This window comes from Nicotiana sylvestris, chromosome 5 (assembly GCF_000393655.2).
Source record: "Nicotiana sylvestris chromosome 5, ASM39365v2, whole genome shotgun sequence".
In the NCBI taxonomy this organism is placed as follows: Eukaryota; Viridiplantae; Streptophyta; class Magnoliopsida; order Solanales; family Solanaceae; genus Nicotiana; species Nicotiana sylvestris.
The window spans coordinates 89,396,478-89,410,187 of NC_091061.1; the positions used below are offsets into that span (position 1 = coordinate 89,396,478).

The 13,710-nt window shown below is 36.7% G+C and overlaps 1 pseudogene; it reads right to left on the minus strand.

The window, feature by feature from the left end:
• Positions 1–4,393: 4,393 nt before the first annotated feature.
• Positions 4,394–12,078, minus strand: LOC104219549 (probable inactive receptor kinase At5g58300; annotated as a pseudogene).
• Between the last annotated feature and the right edge of the window lie 1,632 nt (positions 12,079–13,710).

A 13,710-nucleotide genomic window follows, 5' to 3' on the forward strand; every position in this document is an offset into this window, starting at 1 on the left:
GTTACAAAGTTTCCTCGTTAACGCTACTACTTTACTTTGAAAACATCTTATCCATTTTATTTTAAGGCGGTAGAAGAACCCACTCAATTTTAGAGAAACGAACAGCGAAAGCTAGCTACCGCATTGCTCAATGAGCCATTAATCTCACTTTAGGGATACTAACTGATAGTTGAGTCCAAAATCACATGCTCACATAACTAAGTCCCCAAGCCAAAGTTGTGGTCCAAATCTGGCCGCAAGCCTTTTAGGCTGTCCTACCCTCACATCATAAGAAACTATATCATACCACATTTGTAGCATCGTTAGAAGCCACTGATGCCCCACTGATATTAGGTTTTCAACATTGCTTACGAACAAATAGAAAGAAACTGAAGACTTAAACTTCAAGCTGAAATAAAATCACACTATGAGGAAAGAAAGAAAGAGAAGTTTTTAGATGTCATGTAGCCTCTCAATGATAAGTATGGACATCATTATACCGATCTGCAAGACTCTACTAGACATTTATTCATGACTCGCAGAACATATGAACCTGGAGTTCTGATACCAAATTATCAAGATCCAAATTCCACCATATCGTGATGGTACCTAACATAACCCACTATGTAAGCCAACTAATATAAAATGTAGTCTGAACCAAAAATCATTAATTAAATAGTAAAATAAGAATGTGAAAATTAGTACTATTATTCTCAAGAACTAGTAGTACAAGTCATGAGAAACTATGATTTAGATTTACAATATTGCTACAAAGAAGTACAATATCTGTTTGAATGTACATAAACAGAAATACAGAATAATAGGCTACAACGAATAAATGGCAACTAATGACTGGAAGGGCAATATCTCCATATAAAGTGTACGTACATAAATGTAGTATGAGTACAACTGACCCCATGTACTCAATAAGTATCAAGACTAATCTTAAGAAGTAGTGGCGAGGTATAGTACAAAAAAATACTCACTTTATATAATAAGTGCAGCTCATAAGCATATACAATAGCAGAAAGATAACCAAGAAATAGCCAAGGAACAACAAGCATCAATAATAAACGTGCACAAGCAAAGAAAAAAGTAGTAAGTATGCTTTTTCAATTAAATAGATAAATGCGTATATGATACGCTCAAATTACACTTTAATTAAATAGTTTAAGGCGGTTGGTGTCAAAATATAATAACCCAACAAGGTTGGGGTCGAATCCCACTGGGAATAGGCGTGAAAAGGTTACTCGAGTAGTATGTTACTTGACTTAAGTCGTAATTATATTCGGTTAATTGTAACAAGAGTATGATATAATTGTGATTTGAAGAAATAACTAATTGTGACATTGAGAATGTAAATAGTTTGATTAAGGAAACTAAGGTTGTGTCCCTTTCAATGAAGTGTAATGCTATCGGTGTTAATAAGATATATTTCTAATGGTAGGTTCTTTAGATATGCAAATGATTTCTAAATGACTACCCAATATTTTCTAATAGTTGGGTAGTATTTCCTCTTTATGATTTTTCCAAATATATAAGAGTTGCAAGTAAGAAGAATCAATATATGCCAAATAAAACCCACTTATTCCTAAGCGATTCTATTAAACAAGGTTTAAAGCCTTGAGTCTTTGATATTTACTTCTACCAAATTCTAACTCACTTTCCCAAGTAAAGAAAGAATTTAATGGCACTTGTTAATGTTTGCAACCACCAACAATAAATGTAGAATGAGAAATAAATATATATCAACCAACCATTATACATATATCCAATGTTAAACACCCATTTAGGGTCCACAACCTTAGTATTTAAAGTTAGCTACACATACTAAAATACAAAAGGATGAGAATATTTAATGTCATAAAGCTTACAAAGTGCAAGATTCTTCCTTCAAAAGCTTTCAAAAGAGAGGAATATTAAAGACTTGGATTCTAGCTCAAAACCCAGACAAGATACCCCCACAAAACCCCAATAAATCTATTTATAATGGGTCAAAACTCGGGACTAAAATCGGATAAAAATACCCTTCCAGGTCAATTGTGCGACCGCATATCTGTCGCATAACAGACATGAGGTCCGCATTCTCTTCATATCCATCGCATCTTCAAACCCTAGTTTCCAGGCCTTCATCACATTCCAGTTCTGTGGTCCGCATTGTAGATATGTGATCGCATTTCTCATCGCATTTTCCACCATCAGCAGTTCTCACAACGAGTTTGCGGTCCATTATGCGGCCCGCAAACCTGTTATGTAATCGCATACTGGACCGTATTTCTTACACTGAACTTTGGCCAACAAACTGTTGGGGTTTGCGATTCCTTTGAGCATTATGCGGTCCACATTTCCACATTCGCGATCGCATTTTGCTCTTTTCTTGTCCTTTTGTGGCTTTTTGATTTCATTTTCATGTTCTTAGGTCCTTAAACCTCATACACTGCAAAAACACTAAAATTACATAAGTATAAAATATTATTACATTTAAAATAAGCTAAAATCTAAGCGATTTGTATTAAATGTGCCGAAATTCTCCGGCACATCAATATACAAATATACCAAATCCACATATAAAGGGGATATGCACTAAGTAACATTAACTCGAATCCTTTATATGAACATAGAGTGTCTATACATGATAAATGTCTAAATTCCATATCAATTTCCAATTTGCATTTATTCTTATGCTTCTATGTGAGTCTAAAATGTCATGAATAATAAAGACTCAAGATTTATATTTATATCCTTTTTCACTCTTATTCGGTACAAATTCATGTATCCAATACAAGGCACCATCTCTCATCATTACTCAGTGTAAGATTCATGTACCCAACTCTACCAATGAATCTTATGAATGCATGAAATGCGTCATTTAACATATGTAGATGATATGCATGAATATGATATGTAGATGTGCATGGACACACGCACCTAGCACATCATCCTTTTGCCTGACACAATCTATGTGTTCAATACATTAATCTAGTGTCTACGCTTATAGGATTGAAAGTAATATGGGTAATCATATGATTCTGAAGGGACGGTACCATATCCAAGCATAGATACAAGAACCTATCATCATGGGAACCCATTTTATCACATTAATATCAATATCATAACAATCCGCACGGCAAAATTCTCGTGTCACGACATTTATCTCAACATAAACTCGCTCATAATGTTCCAGTATGCCTTAATAAAAATAAATATATGTTAAGATCTCCATTTCCAATAATGTATGCATATGCCTCAAAGATAATCAATAAAATATACTAAGAACTGATAATTAAAGATGCAAGGATGTATGCAAGTACTCATGAGATGATCTCTAAACATGATAAATGCATATATATAATGTATGATTATAGCTTTAACATGTAATTCATCATTCAATAACCATCACGTCCGAATAAAGCATCAAACGCTTAGCCGTAATCTCTAACCAAGAGAGTAAAGTTCAAATAGTCATACAACAGTTTAAGGTTTATCACACGAATATTAGGCAGATGAGTGTTCATAATAATAAGTGTAATTACGGCTAAATCAAGTATATCACCAATTTTAAGGATAGCCCATTATGTTCAAATAAGGTATCATTAACCTAAACATTGTCTCTAACATGATTCATTGTATACACGTAGTCATTCAATAAAGTAAAGCAGAGAACAAGTACAACACAACCAAACAAGGCATAAAGAAGCCTAAATACAGTAGGAGAAATAGAAGGAAGAGAGGAGGTGAAATTAAGAGAATTGAAGAAGTGCCTTTTGTATTTGTAAATATAGCACACAAATGGGATAAATATGAAAGAAGTCAAAAATTTGAGAAATTAGAAAAATGTGTGTGTTGGTCGTCGGCTAATATCTCTCTATTATCCTTATCAACTTTTTGTATTCTTAAAGAAAGTGACATATAGTCGATATTTTATTTTGTTATTTACCTAGGTTGAATATATTGATCCCGAAGTTCCGCCCTAGTTGATGCCCATGTTCCGCATTTTGTCATTCATTTATTGATATAGATTTAATAAAATTAAATAGTTTAGACTGGTTTGAATTGTTTCACCTGATTTAATTAGTACATTTTATTAAAATAGTTTTAGTAATCCTAACATGATAACATCTGTTGCCTTTTGTTAACAAAAAAATCAAAGCCATAATTAACTAGTGTTCTGAATAAACCTATTTGTTTTAAATTAATTATTCCGTTAATAATTTATACTACAAACTAAAGGAGAACTTTTTGGTGTATTGGTGCCTTAGTGGTGTTTGGGCTACACAAAATAACTTTAATTGTAGGCAGAGATGGAAGAAACAACACATTCTCCATTATGTTGAGCTGATCAAATTCTACAAATGCCAGAATTGGAGTTTCATCTAGACAAACTAGGCACTGAATTTCCGATACTTATGATACATTATTCTGGTTGCCTAATTTCTTCAGTCATTCTAATCACTTCATCCATTGCAGGCCTCATATGAGGCACCTTTGTTACACATGAAAGTGCAATCTGAAGCATCTGCACCATCTCTTGTTGAATATTCTGGTACTTCATCAGCTCTACATGGAAAACATCAGCTGTCCATTCCTCTCTAACAACAGACCGAACCCACCTAGGCAAATCGACTATGTAATCGTGCCCTGACATTGGAAGAGGGGATTTTCCAGTGAGCAACTCAAGAAGCAACACTCCAAAGCTGTAAACATTGTTGAAGTTTGGCAAAATGCCAAAGTCCCACATTGGTTGGGAGTTAAGTTTGGAGGGGATTTTTCCCCTATAAAAGAAGGCCTAATGTTTAGGATTGAGACACACCTCTCATTTGCCTTCTCATCTGTTTAAGGCATTTGTATCTTCTCTCTTTAGTATTATTTCACTTGTATTTTGGAGTGGAATAAAATATTTGGTTGTGTCCGAGGAGTAGGCAGAATTAGCCGAACCTCGTAAATTCTGGTGTTCCCTTTATTATTGCTTTATTGTCTTATTTATTATTTGGTGGCTGTCATAATTTTTGGTATAGTAGTTGTGACTTATTCACACTCTATACATTTGGCTTCCGCAACAATTGGTATCAGAGCCAAGGTACTGTCTAAGTATGCTCTGTGGTTGCAGCATAGTCTGATCTTCCACATCAGAAAAGATTTATCTTGGTAACTGAGTCAAGGTTCTGTCTGAGTATGCTCTGTGGTTGCAGCTTAGTCTGATCTTCCACACCAGAAAGGAAATAATCTTGATTTGTGTCGTCAGCTATTAAATAATATTTGTGTCAAAGATGGGAGACAATAAACAAGAAGAATCTACATCAAGTGTCAACAATACGTCATCATTGGCATCTTCGCTTATGACAAGAATTGTGTCAAATGCGAAATTTGCGGTCGAAATATTTGACGGGTCCGGACATTTTGGGATGTGGCAAGGCGAGGTTCTAGATGTCCTTTTTCAACAAGGGCTAGATCTGGCCATTGAAGAAAAGAAACCAGATGTTATTGGAGAAGAAGATTGGAGAATTATCAACCGTGTTGCTTGCGGTACCATTCGATCCTACCTTGCTAGAGAGCAGAAATATCCATACACAAAGGAAACTTCTGCATGTAAATTATGGAAAGCACTGGAGGATAAATTTTTGAAGAAAAACAGTCAAAATAAATTGTACATGAAGAAGAGACTGTTTCACTTCACCTATGTTCCTGGTACCACGATGAATGAACATATCACCAGTTTCAATAAGTTGGTTACAGATTTGCAAAATATGGATACAACTTATGATGATGGTGACTTGGCCTTGATGTTGTTGGCGTCACTTCCTGATGAGTACGAGCACCTTGAAACTACTCTACTCCATGGAAATGACGAAGTTTCTCTCAGAGAAGTTTGTTCGGCTTTGTACAGCTATGAACAAAGAAAGCGAGAAAAACAGAAGGGCGGAGAAGGAGAAGCACTATTTGTGAGGGGTCGTCCTCAAAATCAAACGAGGACAAAGAAGGGAAGATCCAAGTCAAGATCCAGACCCAGCAAAGATGAATGTGCCTTTTGTCGAGAAAAAGGGCACTGGAAGAAAGACTGTCCGAAGTTGAAGAATAAGGCCAAACATAACAATGGAAAGGCCATTATGGATTCAAATGTAGCTGATTGTGATGATTCAGACTTCTCATTAGTTACAACAGAGTCATCAACATCTTCAGACATATGGTTGATGGACTCGGCTTGTAGCTATCATATGTGTCCCAACAGGGACTGGTTCGTGGAATTTCAAGAAGGAGAATATGGAGTCGTCCACACAGCGGATAACAGCCCTCTTACCTCATATGGCATTGGTTCAATACGATTAAGGAACCATGATGGAATGATCAGAACATTGATAGATGTTCGATATGTACCGGATTTGAAGAAGAATCTCATCTCTGTGGGAGCCCTAGAATCAAAAGGGTTCAAAATCATTGCAGAAAATGGAGTGATGAGAGTATGCTCCGGTGCACTAGTGGTAATGAAGGCTAATCGGAAGAATAATAATATGTACCGCTATCGTGGCAGTACAGTTATTGGGACAGCGACAGTGACATCCAGTGACGACAAAGAGGCAGAAGCAACCAAGCTATGGCACATGCGCTTGGGACATGCTGGAGGAAAATCCTTGAAAACTCTATCAGATCAAGGATTGTTAAAAGGAGTAAAGGCTTGCAACTTGGAGTTTTGTGAGCATTGTGTCAAAGGGAAACAGACAAGGGTTAAATTTGGTACAGCGATCCATAATACTAAAGGCATTTTGGATTATGTACACTCTGATGTTTGGGGTCCTTCCAAAACACCTTCATTGGGTGGGAAGCACTATTTTGTAACCTTTGTTGATGATTTTTCTCGAAGAGTGTGGGTGTATACAATGAAAAACAAAGATGAAGTGCTGGGAATTTTTCTCAAATGGAAGACGATGGTGGAGAATCAAACAGGCAGGAGGATCAAGTGTATTCGCACAGACAATGGAGGTGAATACAAAAATGATCATTTCAATAAGGTCTGTGAAAATGATGGCATCGTCCGACACTTCACTGTTAGACATACACCACAACAGAATGGAGTGGCAGAACGTATGAACCGGACCTTGCTGGAGAAGGTACGGTGTATGTTGTCCAATGCTGGCTTGGGCAAAGAATTTTGGGCTGAGGCAATTACATATGCATGCCACCTCATTAATCGTCTACCATCTGCTGCTATTGATGGCAAAACACCATTTGAAAAATGGTACGGAAAACCTGCTGTAGATTATAACTCTTTGCACGTGTTTGGCTCAACTGCATATTATCATGTGACGGAGTCAAAATTGGATCCAAGGGCAAAGAAGGCTATTTTTATGGGAATTACTTCTGGAGTCAAAGGATATCGCTTATGGTGCCCTATGACAAAGAAAGTAATATTCAGCAGAGATGTTACCTTTGATGAATTTGCTATGGTAAATAAGGTAACAGAAGATACCAAACAAAATGAAGGTGCTTCTAAGCAGGTGGAGTTTGAGGGAAAATTTATTTTTCCTACACAAGAAGCAGAGGAGGAAACAAATGAAGATTACCCTCTGGAAGGAGAGCCAGTAGAGGAGATTCCAACTCAGGAATCTCAACAACAACTTGAATCAATAGCAACCAGCAGGCCAAAAAGAACAATAACGAAACCTGTTCGTCTCATAGAGACGGTTGCTTGTGCAACCTCAATTGTAGCTGATGATGTTCCTACTACTTATAAAGACGCTGTTCAAAGTTCAGAAGAAGATAAGTGGAGGATTGCCATGAATGATGAGATACAGTCCCTTCATCAGAATCATACATGGAGATTGGCCAATCTCCCGAAGGGAAAGAAAGCAATTGGGTGCAAATGGGTATTTGCAAAGAAGGAAGGATTTCCTAACCAAGTAGATGTTCGCTACAAAGCAAGATTGGTGGCCAAAGGATATGCTCAAAAAGAGGGAATTGATTACAATGAAGTGTTTTCTCCAGTTGTAAAACATTCCTCCATTAGAATTATGTTGGCTTTGGTAGCACAATTGGATTTGGAACTAGTTCAGATGGATGTAAAAACTGCGTTTTTACATGGAAACTTGGAGGAGGAAATCTACATGACTCAGCCAGAAGGATTCAAAGTTGCTGGAAAAGAAAATATGGTGTGCAAACTTGAAAAATCGTTGTACGGATTGAAACAATCTTCTAGACAATGGTACAAGCGATTTGACGAGTTTATGTTGCGGCAAGGGTACAAGAGAAGCAAATACGATCATTGTGTGTATTTGCACAAGCTTAAAGATGGTTCCTTTGTATATCTTCTCCTATATGTTGATGATATGTTGATAGCTTCCAAGAATTCGGAAGAAATTGATAAGTTGAAGATTCAACTGAAGAAGGAGTTCGAGATGAAGGATTTGGGTGAGGCAAAGAAAATTCTTGGCATGGAGATAATTAGAGATAGACGTTCAAAGAAACTCTGTTTATCTCAAAAGGAATATTTGAAGAGAGTACTTCAACGTTTTGGCATAGATGACAAGACTAAGCCAGTTAGTACTCCACTTGCTTCCCATTTTAAGCTAAGTACTACTATGTCGCCAATGGATGAAGCTGAACGAGAGTATATGTCAAAGGTACCATACGCAAATGTTGTTGGTAGCTTGATGTATGCAATGGTTTGCACAAGGCCTGACATTTCACAAGCTGTTGGAGTTATTAGCAGATATATGCACAATCCAGGGAAGGAGCATTGGCAAGCTGTGAAGTGGATTCTACGGTATATTCATAATACTGTAGATGTCGGGTTAGTTTTTGAGCAGGAAGACAATCAGTCTGTAGTTGGATATTGTGACTCAGATTTTGCGGGTGATATGGACAAACGAAGATCAACTACTGGTTATGTGTTTACTTTTGCAAAGGCACCAGTTAGTTGGAAGTCTACTTTGCAGTCAACAGTTGCTTTGTCTACAACAGAGGCAGAGTACATGGCTATTACAGATGCTGTGAAAGAGGCAATTTGGCTTCAAGGATTGCTAAAGGAGCTTGGTGTTGAACAAAAAGGTATCACAATTTTTTGTGATAGTCAAAGTGCTATTCAATTAGCGAAGAACCAAGTTTATCATGCAAGGACGAAGCACATTGATGTTCGGTATCATTTCGTACGAGAAATCATAGAAGAAGGTGGAGTCACGGTGAAGAAAATTCATACTACAGAGAATCCTGCTGATATGCTGACAAAGGTGGTGACTGCGGTCAAGTTTCAACATTGTTTGGATTTGATCAACATTGTTGAACACTGAAGATTGAAGATGAAGACACAACCAAAATTTGTTATTGAGAGAGAATTGAAAATGTGGAATTTTGCCAAGGTGGAGATTTGTTGAAGTTTGGCAAAATGCCAAAGTCCCACATTGGTTGGGAGTTAAGTTTGGAGGGGATTTTTCCCCTATAAAAGAAGGCCTAATGTTTAGGATTGAGACACACCTCTCATTTGCCTTCTCATCTGTTTAAGGCATTTGTATCTTCTCTCTTTAGTATTATTTCACTTGTATTTTGGAGTGGAATAAAATATTTGGTTGTGTCCGAGGAGTAGGCAGAATTAGCCGAACCTCGTAAATTCTGGTGTTCCCTTTATTATTGCTTTATTGTCTTATTTATTATTTGGTGGCTGTCATAATTTTTGGTATAGTAGTTGTGACTTATTCACACTCTATACATTTGGCTTCCGCAACAAACATCAGATTTTTGTGTGCCTTTTCGCGTTTCAATCACTTCTGGAGCGCGGTAACCAGCACCCTTATACTTGATCGGTACGTAATTCGTTAGAGTGGTTAAACCAAAATCAGAAATGCAACCATCTAGCTCCTTTGTAAAAAGTATATTGGATGACTTGATGTTTCCATGAATAAACATCAATCCACCTTCAGAGTGGATATGTGCAATTCCTTTAGCTGCTCCTAAACAGATCTTCAATCTGGTGTCCCAATCTAGTGGAGTTCTTCCAATAGCTCTTGTACCTATTATAGCCAATATCATGTGAGAACAAAACCCAGAAGAGGAATCATTATTAATCTGCAGCAAGTTATGACTTTAAGCAATATTCTTCAACACAATGAAAAATGATAATATGAAAATTCTTTAAATTATCAGAACTTAAACTCTTGGAAAAATGTGAAGAATGTATTAGGATGTGTAGGAAAATTGGATCCATCCATAAGGGGTGCTTTAACGCCCAATAAGATTATTAGTTAACCCTAATATTCCCTAAATAAGTACACTTAGTGTCTACATTAAAAATATACTCTAAGCATTATTTTTTCACGCGCTCTTTCTCTTAATCCAAACAAGGGTTTAGACTGTGGTATTGGGTTGCTCCAACACCCCGTGATAACCACCGCCGACCAGTAATTTCAGTCGCGGTTCGATTCATTTTCGCTTCCGCTTCCGCTTCACGAAGAACAAGTAAGTTCTCATTTTACGATTTATGAACTTATCTAATGTGTTTAGATTAACGTGTTCCTTCAGGATGAAATTATAATTTTAATCAGAGTGAAGCAACATATACCATGCAAGGCTGATGACAAGTTACCAGCAGGCTTGTATTCATAAACAAGAAGTTTCTCATCTTTGGAGTAATAATATGCAAGCAGTGACACTATATTAGGGTGTCTTTTAACCCTTCCCACAATCTCCATATTCTGTTCAAACTCCTGTTTAGCAACTCTCACTTCCTTGAGCCTTTTCACCACTACCATTGTTACCTCATCTAAGACAACTCTGTAAGCAGTTCCATAACTCCCTTTACCAAGAGCATCAGTAGAAGCACTCAGCAAATCCTCCAGATCAAAGTTGTAACAACACCCTTTAAAAAACATCAACTTGTTCTTTTCAGAATCTTGCACCCCATTTCCAAACTCCTCTGACTTCTCATTCCTTCCCTCATTTTCCATTTTCTCTTTAACCATGCTTGTTTTATTACTAACTTTCATATTCAAATAGCAGAAGGAGATCAGTAAAACCAGGAGAAAAATTACAGAAGGAACACCTATTGCAATTTCAATGATTGTTCCAGTACTAAGTTTCTTAAAGTTGGTATCTTTGTGTTCTTCATAGATTGCAGGGGGTGGTGCAGAAGTTGAAAAACAGCTATTTAGAGGTGTCCCACATAAATTAGAATTTCCCACAAAAGAAGAAAGTGAACTTCTTGAGGGAATATGGAACTGAGCCATTTAGCATGTTATAACTCAAATTCAAAAGACTTAACCTTGAGGCATCAAGATTGGGAATTGTTCCAGACAATGAATTGAACTGTAGGTTCAACACAGACAATCTAGTCAAATTCTTGATTGAAGGGGGTATTTCTCCAGTAAAAGAGTTAAAAGAGAGATTAATTACACCAAGTTTAGGTGACAAAAAAATAGGAATATCTCCAGAGAAATTATTGTGTTGAAGGTAGATGGAGTGGAGAGAAGGGATTGAAAGGATATCAGAAGGAAGATTTCCATTAAGATTGTTTGCTCTTAGGCTAAGAACTTTGAGAGCATCTAGTTTTCCTATACTATTGGTTGGGATATGTCCAAAAAGTCCAACACCAGGCAAATGGATTGCAATAACTCTGGTTCCATCTTTATTGCAAGTGATACCAATCCAAGATTTGCATATTGGTAAAGCAAAGTTCCAGTTGAGTTTTCTAACATGTGGTACAGATGCCGCAAATTGAAGTAGAGCTTGTCTATCAGATTCAAGATTAGCAGTAGTGTGAGGAAGAATTGTAAGCAAGGAAAGAAAAATGGCAATGGTAGAGGGTAGAGCTTGGATTTTCATTATGTTTTTTCTACTCAGAATATGCAAATAAAGCAAGAGCATGAAGCAAAATCAGCTACCATTGTTCCCAAGATATTTAGTGAGAATTTTAGAGCCCCCTGCCAGTAAACTATGTAGTCCAGAAGAATTAGCAAACGACAGAAGGTAAGAAGAATGAGAACATACTTCTATTTCATCTTTGAAATGTCACAATAAGAAAATCATTGATTATAAAGCAAGCAGCAACGCAGAAACTAAGCCTTCTGATTTGTAGTTTTAAATATAGGATTCTATTATATTAACGCAAGAATTTTTAATTTATCGGTGCAAATTAACCGGCTATAGCATGTTACTATTTTATATTCCGGTGCAAATTACATGTCAACTTAGCTGGTTCGTATAATTAAAGAATCTATGCGTTGTCAGTATATGGGACATAAGTACAATTAACTCTATATGAAAAGTTATAAATTTATCAATATATGTTCGGAGGAAAGGTGACTGAGCTATTCAATTTATTACAGAAACCTTCCTCGTTGTTTTTGGAAGACACCAAAGAAGGGGAAGTTCATTTTAATTAACATATATGTTTTATTAAGGATTTATTCACGACGAAAACTTAATCTATATGAAACGTTATAGCTAAGTATGATTGAACTATTGAATACTTTACTTGTTCACCTGTGACAGTTTTGGGATACAATAAATTCACCATAAGAGTCTCCCACCTAATTCGTTGTGCTTTTTAGTGTAAAGTCATTTTTGGAAGAAAAGAAAGTCATTCTTTTCCATCCTTAGCCCACTAAAACAGCACGATACAGGTTTCTTATCGTATTTAATAATTATATTCATCGTCATAAAACTTGAAAAATGCAATTAAAATTGGAGTACTTTGCTTATAGATGCATTATCCAAAACAAACAATTCAAATTAAAAATAAAAATAATAAGAGTTAAAGAAAGAGAGGGAAGCCTAAAATCCCTCACGGAGATTTCCTCTGGGGGATACTTGGTTCCACGTTCGTAATGAAGATTTGAGACATCTTTTGTATATATTTTATAAAATTGGAAGGGAAGAAGAATTGACTTTTTAACAAATAAACAAGGTATAGACTATAGTCCCCTAAAAGTTGATGAAATTTTCGTAAAACACACATTAAAAAATATAGAGTTGAGATTATGAAATTAAATAATTGTTATTGTTCTAGCCAAAAGTGAAGCTTCATTGTATAAGCAAGTTTAAAATAAAAAAAAAAATCATCAAGTGATGTGGTGCAGTGGATGGGATTGTTCCTCCCTTAACCAGAGATCTTGAGTTCGAGCGCTGAGTATGGAAAAATCTTTGGTAGGGAGCGCTACCCCCCGAATGGGGCCTTACCCGATGCGAATTCGGATATAGTCGGGCTCCAATGCAGGTACCGGACACCGGATGGAAAACCAAAAAAAAGTTTAAAATAAAAAAAGCACATATGTCCAATTCATGACTTCTTTGATGTGGAAAAGTAGAATTGGCCAAATAAAGGGGCAGTTATCCAGCAGGATCAGTACCTCATGAACACGTTGTACATCATCCACTTGCGATTGTACTTTCTCGGGTAGTTTAAGAATTTGCCATAGCATTTTATCAATATATGTTACAAGAAAGTATACTAAAACTAAGGAAGTGAATGCTAGTATATAAAGCGACAGGGAAAAGGTGATCCCCATGTTGCTCCCAAATGAACACGTAAGTATCCCCATGAGGACTTCAGGAGTTGCGGACGCTGATCCGTCGTACCTCAAGTCTCCGCAAATGTCCAATCCGAGCACGCTAATAACTGCCGTTGGGACCGACTCCAAAATCTGCACAATGTGCAAAGTGTAGTATCAGTACAACCGACCCCATGTACTGGTAAATGTTGAGTCTAACCTCGACGAAGTAGAGACGAGGTTAAGGCAGGTCACCTACACC